A 20,808-nucleotide genomic window follows, 5' to 3' on the forward strand; every position below is an offset into this window, starting at 1 on the left:
TTTGAAAAAAATTAAGATACATTTTGCATATAACTTTGTATATCAATTTAAGGAGTGCAACATGGTGATTTATAGCTGTACATATTATGGAACAATTACCACAATAACATCCATCACCACACATAGTTGCAATATTTTGTCTGTGATGAAAACTTTTAACATCTTAGCAACTTCTAAATATGCAGTATTTTAACAGCAGAATCATGCTGTACATTACATTCCCCAGAACTTATTTATCTTATAACTGAAATTTGTACCTTTTGATTACCTTCACTTACTTTTCTCACCCCACACCCACTTTTTGATGAAGTTATTGTTCAAATCTTTGGCAATTGTCAATAAGGTTGTTAGTCTTGTTATCACATTGTTAGTTCTCTGCACATTCTAGGTAAAATAAATCTTTGTCAAGTGTACATCTTGCACATACTTTTTCCCAATCTGCAGCTTACATTTTGATTCACTTAATAGTGTTTTCCTTTAAAAGAAAAAGTTTTAACTTTTAGGAATTCCAATTCAACATTACTTTTTTTTTTTTTTTTTAGTTTGTGCTTTTGGTGTCTATTTAAGAAGTTTTTGCCAAGCTTTGCCAATGGTCACTAAGATTACATACTAAAACATCTTTTTAGATTTTTTTTCAAGTTTCCTTTCAGAATTTCATTTTAGCTTGTACATTTAAAACTATTATCCATTTTGAATTCATAGATTATAGTGCACGAAGAAGAGTTCAAGTTCATTTTGGGCGTGTAATTATCCAAAGGTTTCAGCACCAGTTTTTGAAAGATTATCTATTTCCCATTAAGTTATTTTAATACCTTTACTCAAAACTCAATTTAACACATGTGTGGGTCTATTTTGGAGCTCTTTCTTCTGTTTCTTTGATATCTTTTATTATTATTACACTCACAACAAACTTTCTTTATTACTGTAGCTTTATAAGCCTTGAAACCAGAGAGTGAAGGTCTTCCAACTTTGTTCTCCTTTTTTTAAGTGTCTTTTGAGAATTCAGGTTCCTTTGTTTTACCACACAAATTTTAGAATCGATTTAGCTTTTAATTTCTACAAAGACTGTTGGGAGTTCGATTGGGATTGCATCGCGATACGCAGAGAATAGCGTGACCAGATAACATACTCCAAATTATTTCAATCATTTTTGAGGTAGTGAGATCTATTTTATGAGCCCAAATATAGTCTACTTCGGAATACATTTTATGTGCACTTGGAAGAAAGTGTGTTCTGCTGTTGTTGAGTGGAAAGTTCTATAAATGTGATTCTTGGGTGTTGATAGTGTGGTTTAGGTATGCTACATCCTCACTGATTTTCTGTATGCTTGCAGTATTAATTACTGAGAGAGGAGTGTTGACGTTCTCAACTATAACTGAAGATTTACTTATGTCTACTTTCAGTTCTATCAGTTTTTACTTCAGGTGTTTTGAGCTCTGTTGTTAAGACACGTAAATGTTCAGATTTGTTAAGTCCTCTTGATGAAATTACGTTTCTTGACGATCTTATGGCCCTTTCTCTCCATGAAATTACTCCCTGTATCCCTGGTATTTTTTCCTCTGAAATCTACTTTGTCTGGCATTAATATAAATAATTGAGCTTTCTTTTGATTTGCATTAGTATGGTACACTTGTTATACCAACCTTTTACTTTTAACTTATTTTTACTTTATATTAAAGGTGTTTTTTTTTGTTTGCTTTTTTTGGTAGTCATAGTTGGGCTGGAGTTCTAAGCAATACTATAATCTGTCTTATTGTGGTGTTTAAATAACTTACATATACTGTAATTATTGATGTTTGGGTTTAAATGTAATTTACATATAATGTAATTATTGATAGGTTTAGGTTTTAATCTGACATTTTTCTATTTGGTCTTGGTGCCTCTGTTCTTTGTCCACATCACCTTCTTCTGTTTTTTGTGTAGCATGGACAGTGAACTGTCTTTTCCACTAATCGCAATTCACTTAGTACAACCAGCCTGTCTCCTAGTTGGAGTCACTACGGGAGGCTGTAGTTTCATTAAACCATCGTTTATTGATTTTCTGTAATTTGCTAAGAATTAGTAGACACCAAAGAAATATTCAGCCCCAGTCCCTGAGAAATTTCCTCTGCAGTGGGATTTACTGTAATATATAGCTGAGGGAACACTTCACTATCACACACACACACACACACACACAACTACTCAAAATGCAAGGTTGAGTGACACGGTACTTGTGATGTACTGCATGGCTCTTCAGAAATTCCCCTTTTCTTGCTTTTAAGAAATATTGGAAATCATTTTTATTATGTTCCTTACAACTTTTGTCTGTTATTTACACTTTATTTCAACATTATATTCCTCATTATTTGTCCCATGTGCTTATATTATATATCTGTATCTAGGATAGTGATCTCACTGTTTAGAGTATATCAGGACTCCTTGGGAAAGACTAGTCAAAATATAAGTGATCGTGTTGTACCTGAAACACAGTGATCTTTAATCTAAGAGAGAATTGCCAGATCTTTAAAATGTTTCTAGAGCTCTCATGAATCACACCAAGTTTTATGAACTGCCTATTTAAAGACACACTCTAACTTTAAAAAAAAACAATTTAATCACCCAACTGATATGGTCCCTTTTTTTCTAGTTTCCCTTCATCTTCCTCAGCCACTCTGAAAGCTCTTATTGAGGAACAGGCTGCACCTTGATTTCTCAACCAGCTCAAGGATGTGCTTTTCGGCAGTGTATAGCCTTCCTTAGTTGGCACATTTAGATCTTGTACCTTTAGCCAGTCAGAATAGTTCTGCTGTAGAAATCCCTCCTCAGCGACACCTGTCTTCCTGTCCCTTCAGGTCCATGTGAGCTTCTTCAAATTCATCCTGGCCAGTTCCCCTTCCTTCCTCTCACTGCTATGTTCCCCAAGAAAGTAAGAAAATAGCCACTGTAGTAATTTTTAAGTTCTAAGTTTTAAGTCATTTTTTTCAGCCAATATGATACTGTTTAAGTTTCATAATTTTAAGTTTCTGCTTGTGAAATTTTAACTGCTTCCTCACTTCTTAACAGCAATGCTTTTATCAATCTCTCACTAAACTTAAAAATTCATTTCTCACTATAGGAATTCCAAAAGCCTTTGTTTGGACGTTAAGCTTTTTTATTATTTATTTTAATTTATTTTATAGTTCCTATCTATATTTCCTTCTGTTTTAGTTACTCATACATGACTAATTTGTTCAGGTATCTTCTACACTCAGAAAGACATACTTTCTTCAATCAATACTTTTCCTACCACTCAAGTTATTAGTTTAAAGTTTTTACCCTATATCACCCCTTTATTTCACTGTGACATTTTTCAAAGGGAAACCTATATTTATTGGCCTATAACCTCACCATAGACTCATTCTGAACCTCTTGCAATGTGGTTTCTCTCTTCTTCTTCTTCTTCTTCTTCGTCTTCGTCTTCGTCTTCGTCTTCGTCTTCATCTTCTTCACTACAACTGTTTTCTCAAAATTTCTAATGATCAACTAGTGTCCAAATCCTTTTCACATCTTTATTTATTTATTTATTTATTTTTATCCTCACCCGAGGACATTTTTGCATTTATCTTCAGATAGAGTGGGAGGGAGAGAGGGGGGAAAAAAGAGAGAAAAACATTGATGTGAAAGAGACACATCAACTGGTTGCCATCTACACAACCCCAACAAGGCCAGGCACAAACCGCAATCGAGGTATGGGCCCTTAGCAGGAACCGAACCCGGGTCTCTCTGGTCTGTGGGTTGACGCTCTAATGTCTGAGCAAACTGCTCAGAACTCCTTTTTACATCTTTAACTTGACAGATCTGTCTACATAATTTTACTCTGGTGATTTCATATTAACCTTTCTCTTTGAACTTAAATTCAATTAATAATAAATATTGTCATTTGATTGTTCTTTACCTCTCCTTTGTTTAATATTTTTCTTATTTTTGTCCTCTAAGTATGTATATTCTTAAGTCTGTCCTTGGCTATCTTTCTTTATATTTCTATTGTTTATTCCTTAAATATGTAATCTAGTCCACCAACCTCAAATACCAGCTTTACATAGGTAGCTAAACATTATTTCCCTTGATCTGCCGGTTTTTTGTTTGTTTCTAGATATAATTGTCTAACTTTAACTGTTGTCTACCTGTTTGTCTATGCATAACCTAAAAATGATACTGCAAAATTCTGACTTCCAGTCAAAATGGCAACATCGGAAAAGGAGATCTCACCTCCTCCCACAACCACATCAAAATTACAATTAAACTACAGTATAAGCATCATTCAGAACCACCTGACATGGAGCTGAATGGAAGTCCTACAACTATGGAATTAAAACAGCAGCCACATTGAGACTGATAGGAGGGTGGAGGCGGATGGGCTGGTCCCAAACCCACGTGTGGTGGATAAAAATCAGGAGGACACCTTGGCTGGGAAGGTCCTCCCTGAGGACAGAGGGGTCCCCATCCCACACCAGGCATCAGTGCCAGGAAGAAAATCCCCATAACTTCTGGCTGTAAAACCAGTGGGAACTGAGGCTCAGGGAGGCTGAAGCATCTGGAGCCTCAGGCATCTCCTCTTAAAGGGCCCACGCATGAACTTGCTCCCTCTGAGCTTGGAGGGGAAGCAGCTTGAGGGGTGCCTGAGACATACAGGGAAGAACTGAGCTGTTTGGCCTCAGGAGGTGGAATGGAGAGGCGGCTGTCTCCTAGAGAGACCTGCTGGCAGAGGCTGATGTTCCTTTGGTGAGACCTTCCCTGGAGCAGCAGACAGCCACCATATCTGGGACTCCAGCAACCTGGCTCACACTGTTGGCCCCACCCTGGTGATTCCCTGAGGCCCTGCCATGGTGATTCCCTGAGGCCCTGCCTCACCCAACTTTTGGGCCCACTCAAGCTGTCTCCAAAGTCTTTACCATAGGATTGGCCTTCTTTGGATCCAGCTTCAGAGTTTCCTAAAATCTCTCAAACAAGCAGTATCTGGTCTCAGCGAGCCCCATACCTCTCATTAAGTGGCCCCAGGACTGGCAATAGAAGCAGCCAGCCCTGGTTCACAACTTGCCTTTTCCTGGGCACCTCAAACCCCAGCACAAGAAGCAGCCATCGGTAGATAACTTTGTAGCTTATGCCGGGTGGCCCCAGATACAACACAGGCAGTGGCTGACCTTGCCCCAGAGCCAGCACACCCAGTGGACAGCTTCATACTACATCAAAACACCACCACCCAACCACCCCCACAAGTAACAAAGTCAATTAACGGACTCAGTGGGTCCCAGAGCCCTGCTGAAGTAAAGTCTTGCTCTGTGTGGTGGCCCCTACACAGCTGATCCTCCAAGAGAGTTAGAGGCCAGTGGTCAGTGGGCACAGCCAGTCCTTGCAGCTAATTAGCCTGAGTAAATCCCTACCATTGCCATGCCAACAGCAATCAAGACTCAATTACAACAGAAGGGTATACAGTCCACACTAGGGGTGCACCTCGAGGGCCCTGCTGGGATGATCAGGGAGACTGTGCCTCTGGATCCTACAGGACCTACAACAATAGGCCACCCTACAAAGCCTAGGAGACATAGCAACTCTACTTAATACATAGAAACAATTACAGGGAAGCAGCCAAAATGAGGAGACCAAGAAACATGTCCCAAATGAAAGAAAAGAACAAAACTCCAGGAAAAGAACTAAACAAAGTGGAGATAAGCAATCAATCAGATACAGAGTTCAAAACATAGGTTATAAGGTTGCTCAAGTAACTTGGTGAGGCATTCAGGTAACTTAGTGAGACCTTCAAGGAACTTAGGGAGACCTCTAAAGAACTTAGTGAGAACATCAACAACATAAAAAAGGACCAATAAGAATGATGGGTGCACTAACTGAAATAAAGAATAATTTACAGCAAATCAATAGTAGAGTAGGTAAAGCCAGGAAGCAAACAATCGATTTGGAATATAAGGAAGCATAAAACACCCAATCAGAACAGCAAAAAGAAAAAAGAATCCAAAAAAGTGAGGCCAGTGTAAGGAGCCTCTGGGACAACTTCAAGCATGCCAATATTTGCATAATAGGGGTGCCAGAAAGAGAAGAGAAAGAACAAGAAATCAAAAACCTATCTGAAACAGTAATCACAGAAAACTTCCCTAACTTGGTGAAGAAAACAGACATACAAGTCCAGGAAGCACAGAGAGTCTCAAACAAGTTGAACCCAAAGAGGTCCCCACCAAGACACATCATCATCAAAATGCCAAAGGTTAAAGACAAAGAGAGAATCTTAATAGCAGCAAGAGAAAAGCAGTTCATTACTGACAAAGGAGCTCCCATAAAACATCCAGCTGACTTCTCAAAAAAAACTTTGTAGGCCAGAAAGGAGTGGCAAGAGATACTCAAGGTGATGAAAAGCAACAACCTACAACCAAGATTACTTTATCCTTAAAGCTATCATTTAGAATTGATGGACATATCAAGAGTTTCCCAGACAAGTAAAAACTAAAGGAATTCATCACCAACAAACCAATATTCTATGTAATGTTGAAGGGTCTTCTTGAAGGAGAAAAACAAAAATATGAACAATAAAATGGCAATTAATACATATCTATTAACAATTGAATCTGCAAACAAAATGAGCAAGCAGAACAGAAACATACTCCTAGATACAGAGAACTTTCTGTGGCTTGCCAGATGGGCGAGGGCTAGGGGGATGGGTGAAAAAGATGAAGAAATTAAGAAGTATAAATTGGTTGTTAGACTGATGAACCTCAAAGGGAAGGAGAGAGGGATGTCAGGATGAGATAATCCAAAGAACTATGCATATATACATAACCAAAGGACACCAACAATAGTGTGGGGAAGCCAGGAGGGGGACAGCATAGGGGAAGAGGAGTCAATGGAGAAAAAAGGGGGGAAAGCTGTAATACATTCAACAATATTAAATAGAGTTGAAAGAAAGAAAGAAAGAAAGAAAGAAAGAAAGAAAGAAAGAAAGAAAGAAAGAAAGAAAGAAAGAAAGAAAAAGAAAAGAAACGGCATAATTTCCCAAACTTAAGTATATTCACACGCACCTAGGTTGGAAAATTTCAAAATCACACTTGACACATTATCTTTTGCTATAATCTGCTGATTGACTTCTCACAAAATTTTCCTCGGAAATATCTTTATTTTGTTTTTCTTTGAAATAACTTCTATTCATAGTCTAAATTCATAATGGGCCTCCTACCTCGCTCTTCTTTCCCTTGACTCTATCATGATTCTATTCTCGGCTGTTCACGTCCCTAAGTTCCGCTGCTTTGCTTCTCGTCACAACTGTTCCCACCTCTCCCCCTGGGGGTCCCGTGCTGTCAGGAAGCATCTTTCTTGTGTTCCTCTCACTGCATGACCCTTGTAAGAACCTATCATTTTACTCTTGGTGCTGAATGAAAAAAAATAACCAATCAACTTCTGCACTCAAAAACCTTACAAAAATCTAGAAATATGTTTTTAGTTTTTCCTGCTTCACACTGTGTGTGATGAAAACGTCTGCCGTAGAAATACAACGGAGATGTGAGCACTTCACGGCCTGGGCTTCACGCTTGTCACATTGCCCCTCACTCTCCTCGTATTTCAGCTCTAGCCCCGCGGCAGGCTGATATGCCTGTTTTCCTTACTTTGCTGTTGTTGTTTATGAGCCTGTGCTTGCAATACTGTCATCGTATGCCTCTTATTTTAATTTTGCTCTTACCATTTTACATGTTACCTCTTTTTCAGTCGAGTGCCAGCACCACTTTCTTGCTCCTGATTTTACTAGTCACTCACTGTGGCAAAGATTCTTCTTCCTGTACTCAGAGAGCACATGATGTCTCTCTCTCATCTGTACTTATAATTTTACATGACTTTATATTCTGATTATTTATTTACTTTATCTTCTATTATAGGTTGCAAGTGCTCAATAAATGAATGAACGAAAGTGGTATTTGTAATTTTTTTTTTTTTTTATCCTCACCCGGGGACATTTTTGTATTCATCCTCAGATAGAGCAGGAGGGAGAGAGGGAAGGAGGAAGAGAGAAACATCGATGCAAGAGAGACACACTGAGTGGTTGCCACCCACACGACCCCAACTGGGGCCGGGGACAAACTGCAACCAAGGCACACGCCCCCAGCGGGATCCGAATCCGGAATTCTCTGGTCTGCGAGACAACACGCCAACCACTGAGCCAAACCAGACAGGGCATGGAAGTGGTATTTAAAGTGAACTTTACTCCTGGCCGGTTTGGCTCAGCTGCTAGAGCGTCGGCCCATGGACCGTGAGTCCCGGGTTGGGTTCCCGCTAAGGGCACTACCTCAGTTGCAGTTTGTCCCCCCCCCCACCCCGTTGGGGTTGTATGGGTGGCAATCAGTTGATGGGTCTCTCTCAGGTCGATGTTTCTCTCTCTCTCTTCCCACCTCTCTCCCTCCTGCTCTATCTGAAGAAAAATGCAAAAAGTGTCCTTGGGTAAGGATAAAAAATAAATAAATAAATAAAGTGAACTTTATTGGAAACAAAATTGTATATCGTTGAGGAAAGGGAGAAATGAACTAAGTGATAGAAAATTAGTTACATATTTTCAATTGTGTGTCTGAAGTTCTAACAGCGTTCCTGAACAAAGGAGAAGCATGTTAGGATCATTGTGTAGGCAATATTACACAGATAGTCTGCTCAGCCTGGAGTCATATTCCAAAAGGTCATACGGTAGGAATAACCCTGTGCTAAAACCCCCAAACCAAGTTTTAATAGGAAGTCCACAGTACTTTCTATTATTTGGAAGGTTTGGGAAAACAAAAAGAACCATTTCTAGTTTTCCCACTTACTCTACCTCTGGGATGGAAGAGCACAATATTCTCCTTTGGTCTCATAGGTGTAAAGATTCTCTCTATGCAAGTGATAAGCATTGCAGAAGGTCTCTTCCTTGCTTCTATACACAGCACATTTACATGCCAGCAGTTCAGTATCTTGTTTGTTACATACAACATTAGAAACCCTGGCGTGATATGACTTCAAAGTCTTGTTCAATATCTTTATTCTACTCCAAGCCTTGTAGAAGCTCATTTCTATAACTTCACTTCAGCAATGATGAAAAGTGCTACTCATCCTTATTCTTCCCTGTCTACTCACTTCCTTGCTCTATCATCTATAAATACTGACATAACAGGGAAATGCTCTGAAAAGCTAATGAACATTTCTGTTACTGCTGTCACTGCTCCCCAAAAATTTGTCATAAAATATTTCCAATTGGTTTGAATACTCTGAGATCATGTTTATGTTCTTGACTCATTTGTTTCTTTGTCATACTTATTTTATGGGCCGTATTTCTTTGGCGAAAGGGAGCTAATGTATCTTTGCAGCAATCTAGAGAGATTGGAAAATTTGTTTTCTTTGCAACATGAGAAAGATACGAATCATTTTGCTATCAATGTACACCTTAGAGTGAGCTGTGTTGCTATGCTGCCGAAGATTTGGAGCGAGGGCTAAAAACGGTTACCAACTCATTTCTCCTAAGGCCATCAAGATGCTTGTCAACAGGAAATGTGGAAATTTGATTAAACTAGTGTTATTGTATTCCTATAACATTACTTCTTTGAACCTCATTTTTCTCATCTAAAAATGAAGCTAAATATACCTACCCATGAGGATTTTTTGAAGATTAATGATGCAGAATACGCGAAAGTGCCCAGCATGTAACATGGGTTCAAAAATGTTTGTTTCTCTTTCCCTTTTCTTCATGTTTGTCCAGGTGCATATAAATAAAGTCCAATTTTGAAACAACTTAAATTGTTTGTAAAAGACCCACGCCAAAATTTTTAGATTAATTTTGTGCCAATTTGCTTATAAACATCTATAGGGGGAAGATAGTTGGAAAACTTGAAAAATAAAATTTCTTAAATATTAAGTAAGCAAAAAATTACCATGTAATTGTACTTGTCAAATATGAAGGGAGTCATTCTACCAGACATTCATATGCACTATCGATTTCCTTCTCCATTGAATCATAGAATATTTTTTTACTAGATTTCTAATAGTTCAAACAAAAGTGGCCTCTCCTATTATTGACCACAAGCTAATGATTCTCTTTTATTTATTATGAGATTTATTTTCCGGTAATCCCCATTATTTTAGTCAGCAAAACATCGACTTTCAATACAGCTTTCAACACAAGAGAAAGGACTAAGGAGAACCCTTCACTTTTCTTACTAAATCACAATACAAAGAAGCTACTGCAATGAGAAATCACACAATGAGAGCTGAGTTTCATATGGATAGAAATAATCTACATAGAAATTAAGAGAAAAGTTGTCTGCTTATTTCTCTGTATTCAAAAGTGTAAAAAATATACATGTGCTGACAACCCAGTTTACAATATAAACTCTTTTACAACTTACCAAATAAATGGATTGGTTCTCTTTTTTTGTCAAATCTAAATATTTAATCTTTTTTGAACCAGACTGCAAACAGAGCATTCACATCTTCTGTTTATTTATTTTTGCTCTGTTGAGATGAGATTTGAAAGAATTATAGAGATGCTTTATGTTCATCTTTTTCCATTTTGGTCTTTCTCTCTTTCTTATTTATTTGGTTCTTAAGTTTACACCTAATCAATTATTTATAATTCAGAGGCAACTGAGCTTTTCTTGAAAACACAAGACATAGCAAATGGCAAATGATTTGGTTGGCCCAGGGCAGAGTTTTTCAAGGATGCTTATATAAGCAGACACTGTATTCCTAAGCATGTCAGTTGGCTATAATAGAAAAGTATTAGAAATAAATGCTTAACTCTTGGCAATGTTATATAGTCATTATTCTCTCTGTTAAAAATGATAAGCATCTTTGTTAAATGTATTATTTTCTTTTTACTCTATAAGCTAATATATATATATATATATTATGAGTAGGCAGTTGACATTAAACCACATTACAGTGAACATGGGCTTTTTTGTTGTTAATCAGATCTGTGTTAAAAGGGCTTTCATATTATTATCAGTTGTATACAAGGGGTTACCTTGATTTACCTTTATCTCAAATAAAAATAATACATCTCAAACAATTTTTATGAAGGCAATGCAAGAAAATTGCTTTAAACAGTTTCTGACATGTAGTAAGAAAACCTGATAACTCATGACTAGCATTACAATCATAATTCTCTAATTCATGAAATAAATTATATACAGTAGTTTTTTTTTTTTTTTTAATCCTCACCCGAGGACATTTTTCCATTTTTTGTTCAGATAGAGCGGGAGGGTGAGAGAGGAAGAGAGAGAGAGAGAAACATCGATGTGAAGGGACACATCGAGTGGCTGCCACCCGCACGACCAACCAGGGCCGGGGACAAACTGCAACCGAGGCACGTGCCCTTAGCGGGAACCAAACCCGGGTCTCTCCGGACCACAGGCCGACGCTCCAACCGCTGAGCCAAACCGGCCAGGGCTATATACAGTAGATTTTTAACACCTATCTATTAATGATGGCTTACTTACAAAACTATATTTGCCATTTAATATACAATAAAATGACAACAAGGTTACCTAAATTTCTCATCCTGGAATCTGATGACTATACTAATTTTCACCCTCCAGCTGAGACTAAACATTCTCTATAAGGAAGAACGTGAAGCTATTACAGATCCTTGGCTAACTGGGAATGGGATGGTGGACTGGTGCACCACAGGATGATGGAAACAAAGGAATATTTTTGCATTCATGCATTATTTATTTCACATAAATGTATATATTAAACCATTATGTAAGTCAGATACAGTTTGGTTCACAAGTTAGATCAATGACCCCCCAAAAAAACTTGCTTCAAATGGCTAAAATATTATGTGGTAATTATATTATTTGCATTGTTTCATTTTTCTCTTCATTTAGAAGTATTATACATTCCCTCTGATTGCCGTGACTTACCCATGTTCCCCACGGAAGAAACTACATCAATTTTGTTTTGGCCATATGACATTTTCTGAACAATGACATGCCAGTGGACATGGTCCACAGCATGTCCACGCAGTTTTAAATGTCACGAGTTTCTCCTTCTATTATAAGAATACATATATCTGCATAAGTAGTATGGTTTCAACTTGAGCCCTGGGGTAAAATAACTTGTGAGAAAAATCTGTAGCCAAGCCACAGACCAACATGGAGCCAGAGGCTGGGGCAGGACTGCAGCCTCCAGCTTCACACATAATATAATGAAGAAATAGCCCTCTGTTATTAGCTACTGTGACTTGGGACTGTTGGTTTCCACAAGTACAGATAATACACAAAAAATATGCCTTCAATAAATGTTGTCTTTGCCCAGTTGGTGCAGCTTAATGGTTGAGCGTCGACCGATACACTAAGAGGTCACCAGTTTGATTCCCGGTAGGGGCACATGCCCAGGTTGTGAGCCCAATCCCCGGTAGGGGGGCATGCGGCCAATCAATGTTCTCGCTCACATTGATATTTCTATCTTTCCCTTTCCTTTCCTCTCTATCTAAAATCAAGAAAAAATAAATATTTTTAAAAGATATTTCTTATGGAATGCGAAAATGGCGGCAGAGTGAATGGAAGCTACACAGACGATCTCCCAGGACCAAACAGGAATTACAATTAAAATAAAGACAGATGGTCTGCAAAAGCAACAGGAAAGCAGTGGGATAAGACCATATAACCAGGGATACCGGTAGGATCTGTGGAGGTGTGAGAGGGTGGCGGGCTGGGAACCCAGGAACAGCAGCAGTCTTAGATGTGAGCAGTGCCCTCGGGGATAAAATGCCAAGCTTGCTCAATAGCTCAGAGAGCTGAACAGAGCACAGGTTTGTCAAGAGCCACTCACCTTAGGCTCCGGCAGAGGTAGGGTGGACTGGACTGGAACTATGTAGGCACACCCAGGATTTGGAGGGCACTCAAAGTTTATGCTGAGTTGTGGCCACAAAGAACGGTGGCCAGTTTGCTCCTTCCCAGAGCTGTGGGGAAAAGCAGCAGCACCTCCCTCAGAGATTCAGACCCTTTCAGATGAGGCAAAAAAATGCAAATTGAGGCTCATTAACAACCAGCATCTATCCCATCCTCTGGAAATTCATTTATGGAGAACACCAGGGCTACATTCCAAGGCCCTGAGTAACTGAGACTAATAGCCTCCAGGCAAAAAGATAGAGGATAACCAAACATTTCTTGGACTTGCAAAACTACCCTGAAAGTAAGACTACACAATGGTATTTAACATGGGGCTACCGAGGCTCATCCAAACCCAGTAGAGGGAGCCACACACAGCAGAACACCAACACCCACAGGGAAAATTTGGCAGGCTCCAAAACCCACTGAGATAGCCAAAATGGTGAAACAAAGAAACAAATCCCAAATGAAAGAACTAGGGAACTCTATCAAAGATGAGATAAATGAAATGCAGTTAAGCCTATTATCAGAGGTAGAGTTCAGAGCCATGATCTTGAGGAAGCTCAACAGCATGAGTAGGGATATCAGCACCATGAGAGAAGATATAGAAACATTGAAAACCAACTCAGTGGAAATGAAGAATGACATAGCAGAAATTAAGAACACATTGGAAGGACTAACCAGCAGAGTAGAGGAAGCTAAGGAATGGATCAGTGAATTAGAAAACAGGGTAGATAAAATCAACCAATCATAAAATTAAAAGAAAAAAACAATTAAAAAACAGGAAGACAGCTTAAGAGAACTTTGGGGCAACTAGAAATGTAATAACATTCGTGTCATAAGAGTCCCTGAAGAAGAAGAAAATGGGCAAGGGTTAGAGAATATATTTGAAGAAATAGTTACAGAAAACTTTCCTAACTTAGTGAAGAACGAAGGCATTCAAGTTCAAGAAGCACAGAGAGCCCCAAGTAAGAAGAACCCAAACAGGCTCACACCAAAACACATAGTAATTAAAATGGCAAAACTTAAAGACAAAGAGAGAATCCTAAAGACATCAAGAGATAAGCAACAGGTTAACTACAAAGGAACCCCCATAAAGCTCTTAGCTGACTTCTCAACAGAAACACTACAGGCCAGAAGGGAGTGGCATAATGTAATCAAGGTCATGAAAAACAAAGATCTGAATCCAAGACGACTCTACCCAGCAAGGCTATCATTAAAAATAGAAGGTCAAATAAAGAGCTTCCCAGCCAAGCCAAAAAAAAAGGCCAAGGGAATATATTAGCACCAAACTAGCATTGCAAGATATATGTAAAGGACTGATATAATTAGTAGAAAAAATAGGGAAAAAATAGAACCACACTAAACAAAAATGGCAATAAATAAGTACATATCAATAATCACCTTAAATGTAAACGGATTGAATACTCTCATAAAAAAACACAGAGTAGCTGACTGGATAAGACAGCATGACTCACATATATGTTGTTCACAAGAGACCCACCTCACAACAAAAGACTCAGATAGGATGTAAGTGAAGGGATGGAAAAAAATCTTTCAAGCAAACTGAAAGCAAAAAAAAGCTGGGGTAGCAATACTCATATCTGATAAACTATATTTCAAAATAAAGGCCATTAATGGAGACAAAGAAGGCCACTACATAATATTGAAAGGATCTATCCAACAGGAAGATATAACCTTGATAAACATGTATGCACCTAATATAGGAGCACCAACATATATTAAAAATCTTCTGGAGTCCTTCAAAGGAGAAATCGACAGCAATACAATCATAGGAGGGGACTTCAACACCCCACTGATGTCACTGCATAGATCATCTAGACAAAAAATTAACAAAGAAACAGAGACTCTAAATGAAACGCTAGATAAAATGGATTTAATAGATATCTACAGAGAATTACAACCCAAAACTGCAGAACTCACATTCTTCTCAAGTGCACATGGGAAATTCTCAAAGATAGACTACATGTTAGGGCACAAACTAAGTCTCTACAAGATCAAGAAGACAAATCATATCAAGAATCTTCTCAGATCACAATGGGATGAAACTAGAAATCAATTGAACAAGAACATGCAAAGACACTTCAAAACATGGAGGCTAAATAGCATGTTATAGAACAATGAATGTGCTACCGAGGAGAACAAGTAAGAAATAAAAACCTTCCTGGAAACCAGTGAAAATGAACACACAAGAACACAAAATCCATGGGATGCAGCAAAAGCAGTGCTGAGAGGGAAGTTCATAGCACTACAAGCCCATCTCAAGAAATAAGAAAATTTTCTAATAGACTATCTAATCTCACAACTTAAATAATTTAAATGTAAACAAAAACAAAACCCCAGAGCAAGTAAAAAGAAGAAAATAATAAACATCAGAGCAGAAATAAATGACATGGAGACCCAAAAACAATTCAAAGGATCAATGAAACAGCTGGTTCTTTGAAAAGATAAACAAGATTGATGGACCCTTAGTTAGACTCACCAAGAAACAGAGAGAGAACCCAAATACACAAAATCAGAAATGAAAGAGGAGAAATAATAACTGACATCACAGAAATACAAAGGATTGTTAACAAATATTATGAACAATTATACAGCAACAAATTCAACAATCTAAGTGAAATGGACAAATGTCTTAAAACACAGTTTCCCAAAACCAAACTGGGAAGAGATGGAAAACTTGAACCTGCCAATAACAACCACAAAAAATTAAAGATGTAATTAAGACTACTCTACCCAGCAAGTCTATCATTCAAAATGGAAGGTCAAATAAAGAGCTTCCCAGATAAACAAAGGCTAAGGAAATACATTAGCACTACACCAGCACTGCAAGAAATGATAAAAGGACTGCTGTAATTAGCAGGAGAAATAGAAAGAAAAATAAAACCACACTAAACAAAAATGGCAATAAATAAGTACATATCAATAATCACCTTAAATGTAAATGGATTGAATGCTTTGATAAAAAGACACAGAGTAGCTGACTTGATAAGAAAGCATGACTCATATATATGTTTACAATAGACCCACATCACAAGGAAAGACTCACATAGGTTGAAAGTGAAGAGATGGAAAAAAAACTTCCAAGCAAACAAAAAGGGGAAAAAAGCTGGGGTAGCAATACTCATATCTGATAAAATAGATTTCAAAATGAAGACCATAACTAGAGACAAAGAAGGTCACTACATAATATTGAAAGGATCTATCCAACAGGAAGATATAACCCACTTACACCATACACAAGTATAAATTCAAAATGGATAAAAAACATAAATGTGACTCATGAATCCATAAAAATCCTAGAATAAACTGTAGGCAACAAAATTTCAGACATCATACGCAGCAGAATTTCCACTGATACATCACCTAAGGCAATAGAAACAAAGAAGAAAATGAACACATGGGACTACATCAAACTTAAAAGCTTTGCTCAGCAAAAGAAACAACCACCAAAATGGAAAGGCAACCCAGTCTACGGGAGAGCATAATTGCCAATGATACATCAGATAAGGGGTTAATTCCCAAAATATATAGAGTGCTCATGCAGCTCAACAAAAGGACGACAAAGAACCCAATTAAAAAATGGGCAGGAGGATTCCAAAATGGCCGTGGAGTGAATGGAAGCTACACAGACCATCTCCCAGGATCAAACTGGAATTACAATGAAAATAAAAACAAGTCATAAGGAAAAAGCAACAGAGAAGCAGCTTGGAGGACCATATAACCAGGGACACCGACTCAATCCCGGTAGGATTGCGGAGGGGTGAGAGGGGGGCTGGGAGCCCAAAGAGAGCAGCAGCCTTAGCTGTGAACAGTGCCCTCGGGTTAAACACCCAAGCGGCTCCACAGCGCAAAGCAGGGACAGACACTAAAATAGCCACAGCCAGTCACCTTGGGCTCCGGCAGAAGGAGGGCAAATTGGACTGAAACTGTATGGGGACACTCGGGATTTGGAGGGCGTTCACAGCTTTTGCTGAGTTGCTGTCATGCAGAACAGTGGTCATCTTTCTCCTTCCCAGGGCTCTGAGGAAAGGCAGAGGCACCTTCCTCAGTGATTTAACCCTAACTGGTGGCCATTGAAATGCAAAATGAGGCCCATTAACAACGGGCATCTGCCCTACCCTTGGGAAATCTTATGCTGAACACCTGAGGGAGTTTTTCGTTCAACTGAGAATCCAAGGATCTTCAAGTATCCTCTACTGATAGCTTCTAGGCAAAAAGCGAAAGGATAACTGTACCATTCATGGGCTAGCAATTCAACCCAGGAAAGTAAGAATTGACAGTGCTGTTTAACATGGGTCCTCCCTCCCTCATCCAAACCCAGGAGAGGGAGCCACAAACAGCAACACACCAATACACACAGGGAAAATTAGGCAGGCTCCAAAGCCCACTGCAATCGCCAAAATGGTGAAACACAGAAACAAAAGCCAAAGGAAAGAACAAGAGACCTCTACTGAAGATGAGATAAATGAGTTGCAGTTAAGCAAGTTAACAGAACTGAAATTCAGAGCCATGATCTTGAGGAAGCTCAACAGAATGTGTAAGGACATGAACACCATGAATAAAGACATAGAAATGTTGAAAATCAACAAGTTGGAAATTAAAAATCACTGGGAAATGAAGAATGACATATCAGAAATAAAGAACACATTGGAAAGTCTAAATAGCAGAGAAGAGGAAGTGGAGAACCAGATTAGTGATTTAGAAGACACCCAATATAGGAGCACCAAAATATATTTATAATCTTCTGGAATACTTCAACGGAGAAATTGATAGCAGTATCATCATAGCAAGTGACTTTAACAACCCCACTGACATCACTGGATAGATCCTCTAAATAAAAAATTAGCAAGGAAACAGAGACTCTAAATGAAGCACTAGACCAAATGGATTTAATAGATATCTACAGAGAATTACACCTCAAAACTGCAGAATTCACATTCTTTTCAAGTGCACATGGGACATTCTCAAAGATAGACTACATATTAGGACACAAACTAAGTCTATACAAATTCAAGAAGATTGAAATCATATCAAGCCTCTTCTCAGATCACATTGGCAAGAAATTGGAAATCAATTGCAACAAGAACATGCAAAGACACTTCCAAACATGGAGGCTAAATAGCATGCTATTGAACAATGAATGGATTACTGAGGATATCAAGGAAGAAATGAAAATCTTCCTGGAAACCAATAAAAATGAACACACAAGAACACAAAATCTATGGGATGCAGCAAAAGCAGTGCTGAGAGGGAAGTTCATAGCACTATAGGCCTACCTCAAGAAACAAGAAAAATCTCTAATAGACTATCTAGCCTCACAAATTAAAGAACTAGAAAGCAAAATAAAGGAAAACCCCAGAACAAGTAGAAAAAAGGAAATAGTAAATATCAGAGCAGAAGTAAATGACATAGAGTCTTAAAAAACAATTCAAAGGATCAATGAAACAAAGAGCTGGTTTTTCAAAAAGATAAACAAGATTGATGGACCCTTAGCTAGACTCACCAAGAAACAAAGAGAGAGAACCCAAATATACAAAATCAGAAATGAAAGAGGAGAATTAACAACTGACACCACAGAAATAGAAAAGATTGTTAACAACTACTATGAACAGTTATAAAGCAACAAATTCGACAACTAAGCAAAATGGACAAATTTCTAGAAATACGTAGTCTCCAAAAACTGGAGTGGGAAGAGATAGAAAATTTGAACAGACCAATAACAACTAAGGAAATTGAAGAGGTAATCAAGAATCTCCCAGCAAACAAAAGCCCAGGTCCGGGTGGCTTCATGGGGGAGTTTTACCGAACATTCAAAGAAGAACTAACACCTATTCTTTACAAACTATTTCAAAAAATTCAAGAAGAAAAAAGACTCCCAAATTCATTGTATAAGGCCAGCATAATTCTAATTCCAAAACCAGAAAAAGACATTACAAAGAAAGAAAACTACAGGCCAATATCCCTGATGAACATAGACGCCAAAATTCTGAACAAAATACTAGCAAATTGGATCCAGCAATACATCAAAAAAATTATTCACCATGACCAAGAGGGATTCATCCCAGGGATGCAAGGCTGGTACAATATTCGCAAATCAATAAATGTTATACACCACATAAATAAAATGAAGTGTAAAATCCACATGATTATATCAATAGATGCTAAAAAAGCCATCGACAAAATCCAGCATCCATATCTGATAAAAATCCTCAGCAATGTGAGAATAGAGGGATCATATCTTGGCATAATAAAGGCCATATATGAAAGACCTACAGCAAACATCATACTCAATGAGCAAAAACTAAATGCATTTCCCTTAAGAACAGGAACAAGACAAGGATGCCTATTCTTTCCGCTTTTATTTAATATAGTGCTGGAAGTCTTAGCCACAGAAATCAGACAGGAAGAAAAAATAAAAGAGATCCAAATTGGAAAGGAGAAAGTGAAACTGTCATTATTCGCAGATGCCATGATACTATACGTAGAAAATCCCAAAGACTCCATCAAAAATTAACTAGTCTCAATAAATGAATTTGGCAAAGTAGCAGGATACAAAATTAACGTCAAGAAATCCATGGCATTCTTATACATCAATGATGAACTCACAGAAAGAGAAATTATGAAAACAATCCCATTTACCATTGTGGCAAAAAATTAAGATACCTAGGAATAAACTTAACCAAAGAAATAAAGGACCTATTCGCAGAAAACCACAGGTCACTGAAGAAAGAAATAGAGGAAGATATAAAAAAGTGGAAGCACATATGTTGTTCAGGGATTGGAAGAATTCACATCATTAAAATGTCCATAATCTATAGATTCAATGCAATCCCCATCAAAATACCAAAGACATACTTCACAGAACTGGAATAAATACGTTAAAAGTTCATATGGAACCAAAAAAAGACCTCAAATAGCCACAGCAATCTTGAAAAGGAAGAACAAAGTAGGTGGGATCACATTACCAGATTTCAGCTCATACTACAAAGCCACTATTATAAAAACAGCCTGGTACTGGCACAAGAACAGGCATATAGACCAGTGGAACAGAATAGAGAATCTAGAAATTGACCAAGACATTATGCTCAATGAATATTTGACAAAGGTGGCAAGAGCATACAGTGGGGTAAAGACAGCCTCTTTAATAAATGGTGTTTGGACAATTGGACAGCTACATGCAAAAAAAAAAAAAAAAAAAATGAAACTAGACCATCAACTTACACCATACACAAGAATAAACTCAAAATGGATAAAAGACTTAAATGTGACTCATGAATCCATAAAAATCCTAGAAGAAAATATAGGCTACAAAATTTCAGACATCATACGCAGCAGAATTTTCACTGATACATCACCTAAGGTAACAGAAACAAAGGAAAAATGAACACATGGGACTACATCAAACTAAAAAGCTCTGCACAGCAAAAGATACAACCATCAAAATGGAAAGGGAACTCACTGTATGGGAGAGCATAATTGCCAATGATACATCAGATAATGGGTTAATTTACAAAATATGTAGAGTGCTCATACAGCTCAACAAAAGGAAGACAAAGAACGCAATTAAAAAATGGGCAGAGGAGCTAAATAGACACCTCTCCAAACAGGACATACAATTGGCTAAGTGACATATGAAGAAATGCTCAACATCACTAATCATCAGAGAGATGCAAATTAAAACAACAATGAGCTATCACCTCACACCTGTCAGAATGGCCACCATCAACAAATCATCAAACAGCTAGTGTTGGCAAGAGTGTGGAGAAAAGGGGACTCTAGTGCACTGCTGGTGGGAATGCAGACTGGTGCAGCCACTATGGAAAACAATATGGTGTTACCTAAACAAATTAAAAATTTAATTGCCATTTGACCCAGTGATCCCACTTCTAGGAATATACCTTAAGAAGCCTGAAACACC

The sequence above is a fragment of the Molossus molossus genome, unplaced genomic scaffold, assembly GCF_014108415.1.
Source record: "Molossus molossus isolate mMolMol1 unplaced genomic scaffold, mMolMol1.p scaffold_m16_p_1, whole genome shotgun sequence".
NCBI lineage: Eukaryota > Metazoa > Chordata > Mammalia > Chiroptera > Molossidae > Molossus > Molossus molossus.